This window comes from Sciurus carolinensis, chromosome 3 (assembly GCF_902686445.1).
Source record: "Sciurus carolinensis chromosome 3, mSciCar1.2, whole genome shotgun sequence".
Taxonomy (NCBI): Eukaryota; Metazoa; Chordata; class Mammalia; order Rodentia; family Sciuridae; genus Sciurus; species Sciurus carolinensis.
In genome coordinates this window covers 23,759,619-23,775,565 of record NC_062215.1, presented here as the reverse complement: position 1 = coordinate 23,775,565, position 15,947 = coordinate 23,759,619, and the positions used below count along the sequence as shown (strand labels likewise).

The window sequence follows — 15,947 nt, the reverse complement described above, 5'->3', positions numbered from 1 at the left end:
CTTTGGTCTCTTGCATTAACAGAATTAGCACAGAATATTTCTAGACACTTAAGTGTCACATTTTTCTCAAATTTATTTATTTATTTAGGGTACTGGGTATTTAACCCAGGGCAATTTCCCTTTTTATTTTTAGTTTTTTGTTTGTTTGTTTTCTTTTTTGCCTTCTTACGAAGTCTTTTTTATTCATGTTTATTGTAAACAAATGGGATATATCTTGTTTCTCTGTTTGTACATGAAGTAGAGGCATACCATTTGTGTAATCATACATTTACCTAGGGTAATAGTTTTTGATTCTTTCTGTTTTTTTTTCTTCCCCCCCACCCCTCCCTTATTTTTAGTTTTGAGACAGAGTCTCACTAAGTTGCTAAGGGACTCACGAAATTGCTGAGGTTGGCCTTGAACTTGTGATCTTCCTGTCTTAGCCTCCTGAGTCTCTGGGATTACAGATGTGGGCCACCATGACTGACTCAAATTTAAATACTATTGGTAAGTACCACTGGTATTCCTAAAAATGAAATATGCTGGGTGCAGTAGCACACAACTGTCAAAATGGTTTGCTACTCTCTTGACCCAGAAACATCCACAAAATCATGCAAATCAAGAAGTTCAGGGGGCTAAGGGTGTAGCTCAATGGTAGAGTGCTTGCCCTAGCATACACAAGGGCTTGGGTTCAATCACTGGGACCATAAAAAACAAAACTCAGTGAAAGAGGTTCAAATCTTTCTGCTCACACTAAGAATGTCTGTGAAACTGCCATCAAGGGTATGCCTACCCCAAAAGTCACAGAATGTCTGAAAGATGTCACCTTAAAGAAGCAATGTGTGGGGGTTGGGGATTTAGCTCAGTGGCAGAATGCTTGCCTACCATGCCCAAGGCCCTGAGTTTGGTCCTTCGCCCTAAAAAAAAAAAAAAAAGAAGAAGAAGAAGAAGAAGCAATGTGTGCCATTCCAGTGTTACAATAGTGGAGTTCGAAAGTGTGTCCAGGCCAAACAGTGGGGTTGGACACAGGACTGGTGACCCAAAAAGAGTGAATTTTTGTTGCACATGCTTACAAATGCAAGAGTAAGAGAGATCCTCTGGCTAGGATGCTCAAGACCTTGCGTTTAATTCCCAAGAATGAAAAATATTCATATATATATATATGTGAATTCACAAACACATATATAAGGTAGAAGAAATGCAGACTTGAGGCCAGTCTTGTCAAGTTAGTAAGGCTACCCCTGCATTTCAAAATAAGAAATAAAAAGGACTAGGGAGGCAACTTGGTGGTAAAGTAACGTGGGTTCAATCCCCAGTATCAAAAAAAAAAAAAAAAAAAAAAAAATCAAGATCAGAATTACAAAATACATATATTTTCACATATATTTGTTGAAACAGAAAAAAGTCAATCAAAATTGTTACTGCTTATGCTAGCCTTGTATACAGATAAATGCTTGCCTAGCATGCATGAGGTCCTGGGTTCAATTCCCAATATCACACACACAACAAAAAATTAGAAATTTATAAACTGTCTGGAACTCAGAATGCCTTCTTCTAGAATAAATTTAGGACATCTTTTGTACAGTACGATGACTATAATTAATGACAATATATTATATTCTTGAAAAATACAAAGATAGGGGCTGGGGTTGTGGCTCAGTGGGAAAGCACTTGCCTAGCATGTGTAAGGCACTGGGTTTGATCCTCAGCACTGCATACAAATAAATAAATTAAATAAAGGTTCATCCACAACTTAAAAAAAATAAGAAAAAACAAAGACAGTAGATAGATGTTCTCATAGGAAAACATAATAACTGTGAAGTAATACATTTGTTAACTCACTGGATCTATCTATCTATATATATATATATACATATTTCAAAACACAATGTTATATACAATAGATATACATAATTTTATCTGTCAACCTAAAAATAAATATAATTTTTAAAAATATTTTTTCTAGGGGCTGGGGAGATAGCTCAATCGGTAGAGTGCTTGCCTTGTAAGCACAAGGCCCTGGGTTCGATCCCCGGCACCCAAAAAAAAAAAAAAAATTTTTTTTTCTAGTTGTAGGTGGACACAATACCTTTGTTTTATTTATTTATTTTTACCTGGTGCTGAGGATTGAACCCAGTGCCTCACATGTGCTAGGCAAGCACTCTACCACTGAGTGACACCCAACCCAGTCCCTAAATATAATTTTTTTTCCTTTTTTTTTTTTTTTTTTTTTTGTGGTGCTGGGGATTGAACTCAGGGCCTTCTGCATGTGAGGCAGGCACTCTACCAACTGACTTATGTCCCCAGCCCCTAAATATAATTTTTAAAAGTAAAAAAAATAAAGACTTCTTCCAAGCCACTGCTGTATGTAAATAAAGTAACATAATAAAGGTAACATAATCTACAAATTTCTACATATCTCACATGTCCTATGTACATAGTTCAGTACTGAATCAAACAATTATTTTTTTTAATTCAAATAAAAATCTACCTACTGTATTATTTATTTTAAAAAGCAATTCAAGAGTCAACGAAAAAGAAAGTATATCATCAACAAAGGATTGCAATAGTCACCTGCTCCTGGGAACATACTTTACTTCTTCATAAAGCCCCATATAGTGTTGCTTTGAGAAAGAAAAAACACCATTCTGGAGAAATTCCAAAGGAGACTAAAGTGAAAATGAAATCAAGAGTGCTGAGATTCTTCTTACTTTGCAAGGCTCCAAGAGGACTTCTTTCTCATACTTGGGCAAAAGAATCATTCAGACATATGCATAATTAAAGTTCAAGCCCTACCTACACTGACAATTCTGTATTTCTAAGTGGACCCAATATTTATGTAACACAGGATGATACAATCCTATTGGGCTATCTGAAAGGTCTAAAAAGAATGTGAATATGCCAAACATAAATTTTGTCCAATAGAAAAAAGAAATTCCTTCCAGGGTATACCTATTCTTAAATGATCACTGAGTATTTAGTTATAAACTAAATATCTGGATTCTAGATCTGATTTTGCCATTGATTAAATGATATGACATTACTACTCATTCTAGATTTTCATCTGTAAAAAAAATTATGAAATTTATTTAAAGTAACAATGGAGCATATAAATCAAACAAATTCTCATTCTCCTTTACCTGACTCCCCCAGAAATAAAAATGCTCGATGGGGGAGGGGATCTCACCTTAAAAGTGTTACAAGGCAGTAAGAATAGGAAGTCAAGATGAAGAAGAGGATGGGTTCCCAGAAAGAGGAAGCTTTGCACTCTAGGTCACTTCTGCTCTGGGGTCATTTGTTGAGTCTGCTGGCCTCACAGACAAAAGTGACAATCCAGGGCCCACTAGGAATGGGAACTTTGATAAGCCACCCTTCTGCTTTGGAGGAAACCTGAAAAATAATATTCTCATAAAAAGGATGAATAAGAAGAGAAGTAGTCCATTCATGGAATGCAATTAAACTTCAAAAAACATGGAAGTCCTGATAGTAGAAAAAGATGATCCCTAAGTAGTATTAACCTTAAGATGAAGCAAACATACAAAGATGAAGCAAACAAAAATCTTCTTTAGAAGATGATGCCACCATCATATTTTGAGCACCTAATTTTCCTAATTCAGTATCTAGTATTCAATCAAATAAACCCTGGCACATCAGCAGAAAAAGACAAGCTGAATAAAAACAACTAACTCCATGGGCAACAAAATAAAATAGGACCCTCTAGACATGAACTATTCATATACTTGCTCGTCACATTTGAAAAGATAAAATCCCAAGAAAAATGTGGCAGGAAATGGTGCTGGGAAAACTAGCTATCTACACACAAAAGAATGAAGTTAGGATCCTTACTTTATACCATTAACTCAAAATAGATCAACACCTAAATGTAAGACCTAAAACTACAATGTGAGAAGAGTAAGGCCCAATGCTCTCCAAGAGTTACTTTTTATTCTTCCCTCTTTGACAACCATGGCTGCCCCAAAATACTTCGTTACCAGTCAAGACAACATCAGACACCCATTGGTCATGGCCCCTGGAAGACATTATACTTTGGCTGTAGCAAGTTTCAGTGGCATGTCCAACGCAGATTACTCTGTTCCACAGCCTATCCAAATGACTCAATCCCCCTGCAGTTACTTCAGGTGCCCTCATCTGTGAGGAGCCCCTTCTTACCCATGACTAAGCAGAAAATGTGTAGTTAACTAGCAGTACACTGCACATGCAAGAGCCCACCTTTTGATCTATATAAGCAGGCTTCTACATTTGCTTATTTCAACAGTCTGGGTACAGCTTCCCCTAATACTGCAACATAAGTCCAAATAATGCCTCTTTGGAATGGTGGAATTTTGCCTATTCATGATTTCTATCTCAAGTAGACCAGATTAGGCTGGTAACACTGAGGCTGCTGGCACTGAAAGCGGCCAGTAGCCAGGGATGGTCACACTAGGACAGCTAACAGCAGGAGAAACGTTAGGAGCAGCAAATAAATCATTGCCTTGAACTCCATAGCCTGGGACAGCAGACTGCCACTTCTGGGAATCTTTCCGTGCAATGATGCCGAAAGACCCATCCATTTGCAGGTGGCCGTTGTTAATGGGGCAGATTCCAAGTCTTGGCATAGAATCTATGGGTTCCATAGCTTTAAATTCTGATGCCTACTGTACTGGGGTGGAAAAAATATGGATGTGCTCAATAGCCTTGAGGCGCCAGCTGTTTGGAGCAAGAGAGGATACTGTGCAAGTGATAAGGCTCCAATTAGGCCATTTCCCCCACAGCCTCTGGCTTCTTGTTTATCTTAAAGAAACTTTTCTCACAATAAATTCCTTTGACATGCTTCCCTATAAATAAAAGTTGGTGGACTTTTTCTCTTTGTTGGGGATCAAACCCATCAGGTCTAATTCACCCACTGGCATCCCCCCATCCTGGTATTAAACTACTTTTCGTGTCTTTTGTCTTTATTTCTTATTATTACTTCATACCCTTATTTTCTCAGTCAGCTCACAGTCTCCATTCAGTTAACTGCTCCCTCACTGTGGGACACAAGGGGAAAATAGTAGGTAGTAATGGAGAGTTAGTGGAAGCTGCTAGCTGCAGCTGCTGGACAAGTATCTACTGGTTCTGGTTATCAGGAGAATGTTGAAGAGAACTCCTAATACTAGGAGCTGAAAGCCAATGGTATTCAAAACTCAGAGCTGCTAACAGTAAGGAAGCTGCACTTTACCTACTTGTGATTTCTATCCAAACTGAGCTTTTTACCTTCAGCAGATTAATAACAATACTACTTAGAAGAAAATGTAAGAGAAAAGTTTTAGGACATTAGATTTGGTATGATTTCTTAACTATGACACCAAAAGCACAGACAAGAAAAGAAAAAAAAAAAAAGACAAAATAGACTTCATCAAACTCAAAAACTTCTGTGCATAAAAGGATACAATCAACAGAAAAGGTATAAAGAAAATATTTGCAAATCATACATCTGACAAGGGGTTAAAATCCAGAATATATATATAAAGAACATATACAACCTCAGTAAGGAAAAAAAAAAAAAACTGATTTTAAAAATGAGCTAATGATTTGAACAGACATTTCTTCAAAAAGGATTTACAAATGAACAGTAAATACAGGAAAAGATGCTCAATATCTCACTAATCATTACAGAAATGCTAACCAAAACCAGTAACACATCCATTAAGATGGTCACTGAAAAGAAAAAAAAAAAGAGTAACAAGTATTGATGAGGATATGGAGAAACTGGAACCCCTATGTGCAGTTAATGGGACTATAAAATGATACAGAACTAGAGAAAACATTATGCTTTCTCAAAAACTTAAAAATACATTTACTATCATAAAATCCAGAATTTGCCTGGCGCAGTGGCACACACATGCAATTCCAACGACTCAGGAGGCTGAGGCAGGAGGACTGCAAGTTCAAAGCCAGTCTCAGCAACTTAGCAAGGCCCTTAACCAACTCAGCAAGACCTTGTCTCTAAATAAAATATTAGTAGCTGGAAATGTGGCTCAGTGGTTAAGCACTGCTGGGTTCAATCCCGGGTACAAAAAAAAAAAAAAAAAAAAAAATCCAGAAATTCTACTTCAGAATATGTCCAAAAGAACTGAAAGTGGGGTCGTGAAGAGGTATGCATGTACCCATGTTCATAGTATGGGTTCACAACAGTCTAAAGGTGGAGGGAAGCCATGTACCCACTCACAGACGAATGGACAAACAACAAGCATACACACACACACACACACATACATACGCGCGCGCGCGGTGGTGGTGGTGGTGGTGGTAGTCCTGGATGTTGAATCCAGGGTCTCAGTCTTGTTAGGTAAGTGCTCTATCACTAAGCTGCATCCCTGGCCCTTTTTAATTTATTTCAGTTTTGAGACAGGTTCTAGCTAAATTCCCCAGATTGGTCCCAAACTTGTGACACATTGGCCTCAGCCTCAAAAGAAAGGCAATTCTTTTTGGTTTGTTTTGGTACCAGGGATTGGACCTAGGGGCGCTTAAACACTGAGCCACAATCCCCAGTCCTTTTCTGTATTTTATCTAGAGACAAGGTCTCACTGAGTTGCTTAGGGCCTTGCTAAATTGCTGAGGCTGGCTTTGAACTTGTGATCCTCCTGCCTCAGCCTCCTGAGTCACTGGGATTACAGGCATGTGTCACGGTGCCCAGAAAGAAAGGCAATTCTGACACATGCTATAACATGACTAAATGTTGAGGACCTTATGTTAATTTAAATGTCACAAAAAGACATACTGGTTAGGTATGGTGGCACACACGTATAATCCCAGCAATTCAGGAGACTGAAGCAAGAGGACCAACAGTTCAAGGACCACCTAAACAAGCCTCTATCTCAAAATAAATAATCAAAATGAGCTGGAGAGGTAGCTCAGTGGGAAAGTGCCCCTGGGTTCCATCCCCAGTACCAAAATAAAAAGATATACTATGTAATTCTACTTATATGAAGTACATAGAGCGATCAAATTCAAACAAAATGCAGAATGGTGATTGCCCATATTTTCTTCCTACTCCATCTATCTCCTGATCAACCTTGGTTCCCCATGGGGCCCTGCAGGTATGGCATGCCTTTATTTACCTCTTGGAAATGAAAAAGTAATCAAATATCTTTTCTTTCTTTCTTTCTTTTAGTTATAGATGGACACAAAACCTTTATTTATTTAGTTTTTTTATGTGGTGCTGGGGATCAAACCCAGTGCCTCCTACATGCTAGGCAAGCACTCTACCATTGAGTCACAACCCCAGCCCCAAATACCTTTTTTTTTTTAAATATTTTCTTTAGATGTTGATAGACCTTTATTTTTATTCATTTATTTATATGTGGTACTGAGAATCAAACCCAGTGCCTCACACAAGCTAGGCAAGCGCTTTACCACTGAGCCACAACCCCAGGGCCCCCCAAATATCTTTTCAATAGCAATTGTTTCCTGATCTGTTGACTTCACCATATCTGAACAATAATAAAACTGACATTTTAAAAAACACTGATACTCACATAGCCAAAGTGATTTTTATGCTGAGTGAATGAAGTTAAAACAAAAACCAAGGAGTATGGAGGTATAATTCCACCCATATAAAATTCAAATTCATTTAGAATGCCAAAAGGCAAATTACTAATTGCTTACACAGGAACACAGGATCTCACTATGGTACTCAGCTGGTCTCAAGCAATCCTCCTGCCTCAGACTCCTGAGAGCTGGAATTATAGGTGCATACCATGCACCTAGCTATCTTCATCATTTTATTTGTGAGGATAGTTCCACATGTGTATGCATATATCTCAATACTCATCAGCAGGGGCTGGGGCTAGAGCTCAGTGGCAGAACACTTGCCTAGCACATGTGGTGCTGGGTTCAATTCTTAGCACCACATAAGATAAATAAAAGAAAGGCATTCTGCCCTATCTACAACTACAGAAAATTAAAAAAAAAAAAAAAAAACAAAAAAACACCTCATTAGCCGGATGTAGTAGCGCATGCCTCCAGAGGCTCAGGAGGCTAAGGTAGGAGGATAAGAAGTCCAAGGACTGCCTCAGCAACTTAGTGAGGCCCTAAGCAACTTAGCAAGACTCTGTGTCAAAAAAAAAAATAAAGGTCTGGGGATGTAGCTTAGTGCTAAAGCGCCAGTACCAAGAGGTAGAAAAAAACTCATCAAACTGTATACTTCAAATATGTGCAGTTTATTGTACATTAAGTATACCTCAAAGCTGGAGTCAGGAGACCTACAGAAAAGACCTCACACCTTCAAGAGAACAATAATAAGAATACTGACAATCCCCAACTTATGATTTCATGATACAATAATGTGAAAATATAGGTATTCCATAGAAAATATACTTAGAATTTTGAATATTGATCTTTTTCTGGCTAGCAATATGTAATACAATATTCTCTGCAGAAGCTAGGTAGCCACAGTGAATAGTAATAGCTCAAGTCAGCCACTCAATCACAAGGGTAACAACCCATACTCCAGAGTACTGTGTTGCTAGGCTATGACAGTCTTTGGTAGGTTAGGTATGTTAAATGCATTTTTTATTTAGAATATTTTCAATTTATGATGTGTTCAGCAGAATGTTACAGCATCATTAAGTCAAGGAGCATCTGTACAACTAAGGTCTTTCCAAAGATAAAGGATGGAAGCCAGAAAACAATGGAACAGCTTTATGGGTTGAAAGAAAATAACTACAAACTTTAAAAGTTACAGTCAACAAAATTATTCTTCAAAAATAAAAACAGGGGGCTGGGGAGAAGCTCAGTCAGTAGAATGCTTGCCTTGTAAGTACAAGGCCCTGGGTTTGATCCCCAGCACCCAAAAAAAAAAAAAATAAAAAATAAAAATAAATAAATAAAAACAAACATTTTCAGAACAAATATAAAAACAGAAAAGAAAAGGGTTGAAGCACTTCATGGTAGAGCACTTGCCTAGCGCGCACAAGGTCCTCGGTTTGATCCCCAGCACAAAAAAATAAAAATAAAATAAATAAAAAGTGTAACCAAAAAGGTTCTTGCTAATAAAAGTTTTGAGAAATCTGTTTTATGGAATAGAGGAAATAAGCTGTTGCAAACACAATTTGAAGGAAATGGGTGTTTACTGAATACTTTAAATGGTTTTGTATTTTTAAGTAAGATAAACATTTTTCAGATCCTAATGGTTTCCTTCAAAAACCAAAGAAAGGTGTATGCTTTCATATTTAATTTCACCCAAATTCCCAACAACTGTAATGTTTACCAATATTTTATACACCTTTAACAAGGAAATAAAAATGCAGCCAACTTAACCATGCGGGTAATCAATCATACAATGCATTCCAATATTGGAACATTTTTTTAAAAGTACAAGTTAGAATTAATAAACAAAATATGTGCATGTGCATTGGTTCCTTCCTTCCTTTTTTTTTTTTTTTGGTAGTACTAGGGATTGAACCCAGGACCTTATGCATGCTAGGCAAGTGATCTATCTTTACCACTGAGTTATACACCCAGCCCTCCACCCACCACATTTCTGAGACTGGATCTTGTTAAGTAACCAAGGCTGATCTCAAACTTGATATCCTCCTGCCTCATCCTCCCAGGTAGGTGGTGTTACAGGTGTTCACCACTGTGCCTGGCTCATGCAAAAAAAAAAATTTTTTTTTTTTTTGCAGTGCTGGGGATTGAACCCAGGGCCTTGTGTGTGCGAGGCAGGCACTCTACCAACTGAGCTATATCCCCAGCCCATGCAAAATATTTTTCAACACAGAAGCATCTACTATAAAGTGAAATGTATGATTTCTGGACAATGTTATATACTAAGAATATATAATGTACTAAGAATAGCATTAAAAAAAGAAAATAAATTAAAAAGAATATACTTAAGGCTGGGCATATAGCTCAGAGGTAGAGCACTTGCCTAACATGTTCAAGGTCTTGGGTTCAATACCTAGTACAGAAAAAAGGGGAAAAATTTATATATATGCATATATATGTATATACATGCAAACAAAACATTTCTCAGAATGCACTGTCTTTAAGCAATGCATAACTATATGCTTAATTTATATAAGTATGTATACTTAATCTTATATATACTTAATCATAAAAGATAACGTACCCTATCATCCAGAAAAGGGAACTGTTAACATAGTAGATGACAGCTCCATGAATTACTGCCCCAAAGATCTCTCAATGGAACAAGATGTGCAGGCGAACAACAGTGATAGTAGTGTTTGTCTTAGTTTGTAATAAAAAGGCTTAAAAAGTGAAAAGTCAGGGCTGGGGTTGTAACTCAGTGAGTGATAGAGTGCTTGCCTAGCACATGTGAAACACTGGGTTTGATCCTCAGCACCACATTAAAGTAAGTAAATAAAATAAAGGTATTGTGTCCATCTATAACTAAAAATTGTTTTAAAAAAGTGAAAAGTCTTTTTTCTTTTTTTTTTTTTTTCTTAAATAAGCCATACCACATAGCTTAGGAATATAGTAAGCTATACTATCTAGGTTTGTGTAAGTACACTCTATAATATTTCCATAATAATGAAATTGCCTAACAAAGCATTTCTCAGAATGTATTCTGTCTGTAAGCAATGCATAATTATACAGGCTTGCCCTCTAGGGAAATTACTTTACCAGAGCTTAACCTGGTGGGGTTTTATCAGAGTTTAACCTACCTGGGAGAAGGGAAATATCCAAATTCAACCCCACTAGCCTTCCTCATGTGGGAAGAGAAATTCTGTCATCCTGTCCCACCTAAGAGGGGAATAAATCTGAGCAGGCTTGGTGAGATTTAAAGTCCAGGTTCGCCAAAAATCTGGGACCAGTCATGGGAATACATAATGCTTTCCCTCCCTGTATGCCTCACCACTACAAAGCTAAAGTCCTATTTGCTGAAATTCCTTGGATCAAGTATATCATGTCCATCTTTCAACAAAAAATTTACAGGGTATACTAAAAGGTAAAAAACACAATTTGAAGAGACTGAACAAACACCACAGTCAGACGTGGCAGGAATGATGGAATTATCAGACCAGGAATTTTTTAAAACAGTGATTAATATATTAAGGGTTTTACTGGAAAAAGCAGATAACACACAATGATGGATGGAAAACATAAGCAGAGAGATGGAAATTCTAAGAGAGAATCAAAAAGGAGTATAAGAAATCAAAAACATTGTAACAAGTCAAGCACCTCTGGCACTTGACTATAATCCAAGCTATCTACAGGCTGAGGCAGAAAGACTACAAATTTGAAGCAAACCTAGGCAACTAAGCAAAACCCTGTTCAAAATAAAAAAATTTAAAAAGGGCCTGTAGTGTAGCTCAGGGGTAGAGTAATCTAGTCATCCAAAGTTCTGAGTTCAATCTCCAGAATCAGAAAAAAGTTAATTAAAAAACAAGCCAGATATGGTGGTATACGCCTGTAATGACAAAAGACTAAGGCAGTAGGATCACAAATTCAAGACTAGTCTCAACAATTTAGCAAGACTCTGTCTTAAAATAAAAAAATTAAAAGGGCTGGGATGTTGCTCAGAGGTAAAGCTCCTGAGTCTAATCCACAGTACCACAAAAATTAAAAAATAAAAACATTGTGACAGAAATGAAGAATGCCTTGATGAACTCACTAAAGAATGGACACAGCTAAGAAATGAATTTCCAAGCTTGAGGATATGACAATAGAAACTTTCCAAACTGGAGAGGGGTGAGGGTGGGAACAGAAAAACTGAATAAGCAAGAACTTTAAGACAATTATTCCCACATAAAGGAAATACTAGAAAAAGAAAAAAGGGGCTGGGGATGTAGCTCAGTTGGTAGAGTGCTTGCCTGTCAAGCACAAGGCCCTGGGTTCAATCCCCAGCACAAAAAAAAAAAAAAAGAAAAAGAAAGAAAGAAAAAAAGAAAAAAGAGAGAGAAACGATATCTAAAGCAATAATGACAGTTTCTCCAAATTAATGCCAGATATCAAACCACAGATCAAAGTAACTCAAAGAACACCAAGAAGGATGAATGTCAAAAAAGTAAAATAAAAACAAATACTACACACAGACATATCATATTCAAACTTCAGAGAAATCAAAGAGTTAAAGAAAATCTTTAAAAGAAGCCAGAGGGCTTAACACCTTTCCTAGAGGGATGCAAAACCAAGGATTATATCTGATTTCTGCTCAAAGGTGATCAAAAAGAAATGAGTAGAATGATTTACAATGCTAAGGAATAAAGACCCTTCCAGTCTAGAATCCTGTGAAATTATCCTTAAAAATGAAAAATACATTCTCAAATAAGCAAAGACTGGGGGAATGTGTTGCCAGTAGACCTACCTTGCAAAAAACATTAAAAGAAATTCTACAGTAAGAAGTAAAATTATCTAACTCAGAAATTAAGTTATTCAGAAATCTATATAAAGAGTAGAAAAATAATAAACAAAAATAAAATTAAAACATTTTTATTTTTCTTAATGGATCTAACAAAACAGTTTGCTTAAAATAATAATAGCAATAATGCATTTGTATAGGCTTTTATACACACACACACACACACACACACACACACACACAAAATACTATTTATATTAGCAGTGTTACATAGTGGAATACTTTGCCAGGTGTGGTGGTGCACACCTTTAATCTCAGCAACTCAGGAGTCTGAGGAAGGAGGATCACAAATTCAAGGCCAGCCTGGGCAACGTAGCAAGACACTCTCTCAAAATAAAAAATAAAGAGAAAGAACTGGGGATGTAGCTCAGGGGTAAAGGGTCACTGGGTGTTCAAGTTCCACTACCAAAAAAATAAATAGTAAAATAAATAAGTAACAAAATATAAATGAGATCTACATGAAGAAAAGTTCAAGCCTCTGGTGAAAGAAATCAAACAACTAAGTAAGTGGAGAAACAGTCCACATTTGTAGACAAAAGACTCAGTATCAATATATCATTTCTTCCAAATTTGATATATAAATTCAACTCACTTAACCAAAATCCCAGTGAATTATTTTGCAGATTTGGACAAAGTGACTCGGAAGTTTACATGAAGAGGCAAAAGACACAGAAGAATCAACATAATATTGAAGAACAGTCAAAGGACTGATACCACCCAACTTTAAGACCTACTACAAAGCTATAAATATTAAGACAATGTGATATTAGTAAATTAGACAAACAAATTAGACCAGAGAGCCCAGAAATAGACCCACACAAACAGAGTCAACGATCTTTGACAAGAAGCAAAGGCAATATAATATCTTTTTCTTTCTTTTTTTTTTTTTTTGGTGCTGGGAATTGAACCCAGGACCTTGTGCTTCCAAGGCAAGCACTCTACAAACTGAGCTATATTCCCAGCCCTAAAGGCAATATAATATCGAAAAGCCAGTCCCGGGGGCTGGGGAGATAGCTCAGTTGGTAGAGTGCTTGCCTTGCAAGCACACGGCCCTGGGTTCGATCCCCAGCACCCAAAAAAAAAAAAAAAGAAAGAAAAGTCAGTCCCTTCAACAAAAATCATGTTAGAACAACTGGACATCCACATGCAAATTAAAAAAAAAAAATCTGGACCCAGAGCTTACATACTTCACAAAAATTATCTCAAAATGAATAAAAGACCCAAATATAAACCATAAAATATTAAAAACTCACAAAAGACAAAAAGCAGACAATCTAGGCCACTTTGAGTATAGTAATGGCTTTCTTTTTAGTGGAGATTGAACTAGGACCTTGAACATGCTAGGCAAACACTCTACTACTACTGAGCTAACTGAACTCAGGAGTGTTCTACCACGAAACTATACCCCCAGTTCCTTTTATTTTGAGACAGGGTCTCAATAAATTACCCAGACTAACTTGTAATTGCTAGTGATGACTTTTTAGATATATCACACCACAGGATTATCTATGAAAGAATAACTGATAAGCTAGACTTCATCAAAACTAAAAACTTCTACTGGGGTATAGTAGCATATGCCTATAATCCCAGTTCCTCAGGAGATTGAGGCAGGAAGATCATGAGTTCAAGGCCAGCCTGGGAAACATAGCAAGACCTGGTCTCAAAAAAATAGGGAAACAGGTACAATGGCACATATTTATAATCCCAGCTACTCTCCAGGCTGAGGAAAGAGGATTACAAGTTAGAAGCCAGCCTGAGCAACTTAGTGAGACTCTGTCTCAAAATAAAATTTTAAAAAGAGATAGGGGGGCTGGGGTTGTAGCTCAACGGTAGAGCACTTGCCTAGCATGTGTGAGGCACTGGGTTCAATTCTCAGCACCACATATAAATAAATAAAAAAAGGCCCACTGACAACTTAAAAATACACACACACACACACACACACAAAATAAAAATAAACAAAATTTTAAAATTAAAAATTAAAATACTGGGTTCAATTCCCAGGATTCCAAAAAGAGGGAAAAAAAGAGCCAGAAAACATAAGTAGATAGACACCTCAACAAAGAAGACCTAGAGATGACAAATAAGCCTATGAAAAGATGTTCCATATCATATGTTACCAGAAAAATGCAAATTAAAATAATAATTAGATACCAATACACACCTATTAGAAAGACAAAACCCACAACATTAACACCACCAAATGCTACTGAGGATGTAGAACAACAGGAACTCTTTCACTGCTGGTCAGAACACAGAACAGTAAAGCCACTTGGGAAGACAGCGTGGCAATTTCTTACAAAACTAAACATACTCCTACCATATGATCCAGAAATCTCACTTCTTGGTATGCACTAAAACTTAAGATCAAACAAAAACCTACACATGTGTATCTGTAGCAGCTTTATTAATACTTCCCAAAACTTGAAAGCTATCAAGATGTCCTTGTAGGTAAATGGATAAATTGGTACATACAGAAAATGGAATATTATTTAGCACTAAAATGAAATGAGTTAATAAGCTGTGAAAAGACATGGATAAAATAAAACTTCAATGCACATTAGTAAATTGAAAGAAGTCAATCTGAAAGGCTACATACTATATGATTCCAACTACATATTACATAAAAGGCAAAAACTATGACCACAGTAATAAGATAAGTGGTTAATGGGGAATGATGAATACGTAGGGCAGAAATTTTGTTGTTTTGCTTTTTTTTTTTTGTACTGGGAATTGAACCCAGGGGTGCTGAGCTACGACCCCAGTTCTTTTTTTTTTTTTTTTTTTTTTTTGAGACAAGGTCTTGCTAAGTTGCTGAGGCTGGCACAGAACTCGAAATCTTCTGCCTCAAACTCCCAATGGTCTGGGATTACAGGTGTACACTACCACATCTGGCAAGGCAGAGGATTTTTAGGCCAGTGAAACTATTCCGTACAATACCATAATGGTAGATATCTCTCATCACACACATACATAAACCCTAGATTGTACAACACCAAGAACGAATTATAATATAAACTATGGACTTACAGTGATAATGACATTTCAACATAGGGTCATTTGTTATTAACAAATATACACTCTGATGCAGGACAGTGAGGGAGGCTGTGAGTATATGGGAACAAGGGTTATATGGGAACTTTGTACTTTCTGTTCAATTTTGCTGTGAACCTAAAAATTGCTCCAAAAATTTGTTTGTTAATTAAAAATAAAACAACCACTTAATTCAAAAAAATAGAATTTGGAAAAAAGAATTTGGAAAATATTTGGTTCCTCAATGTACCCTGAAATGGTGGGTGGTTTGTTCATAAATTTACCCATTCTTCAGTACAGCAACAGCAAAAACTTTACACTCAAATTTCCAAAACTTCATACACTAAGGAATCGTGAATAAACTTGAGACAAAAAAGTGTTCACTAATTAATAAAAACAAGATCTCAGAAAGAAGGCCTCTAATAGTAGCATAGGGTGTACCTTAGTAGTGGAACATTTGCCTAGAACACTGGGTTTAAACTCCAGCACCAAAAACAACAACAACAAACAACCTTCTAAAAGCTACCAAAAAACAAAGATTGTGCTAGATTCTGAATCTTTTAAAAGCATG

At 36.7% G+C, this 15,947-nt stretch overlaps 1 protein-coding gene and 1 non-coding gene across 3 annotated transcripts in view; one reads left to right on the top strand and one right to left on the bottom strand.

Moving 5' to 3' along the window:
* Npepps (aminopeptidase puromycin sensitive) overlaps window positions 1-15,947 on the bottom strand; it is an 87,776-nt gene that overhangs the window by 54,501 nt on the left and 17,328 nt on the right. The gene's annotated exons all lie outside the window — the stretch shown is intronic.
* Trnad-guc (transfer RNA aspartic acid (anticodon GUC)) lies at window positions 11,764-11,837 on the top strand. Its single transcript has one exon. It is a non-coding gene; the product is annotated as a tRNA-Asp (tRNA).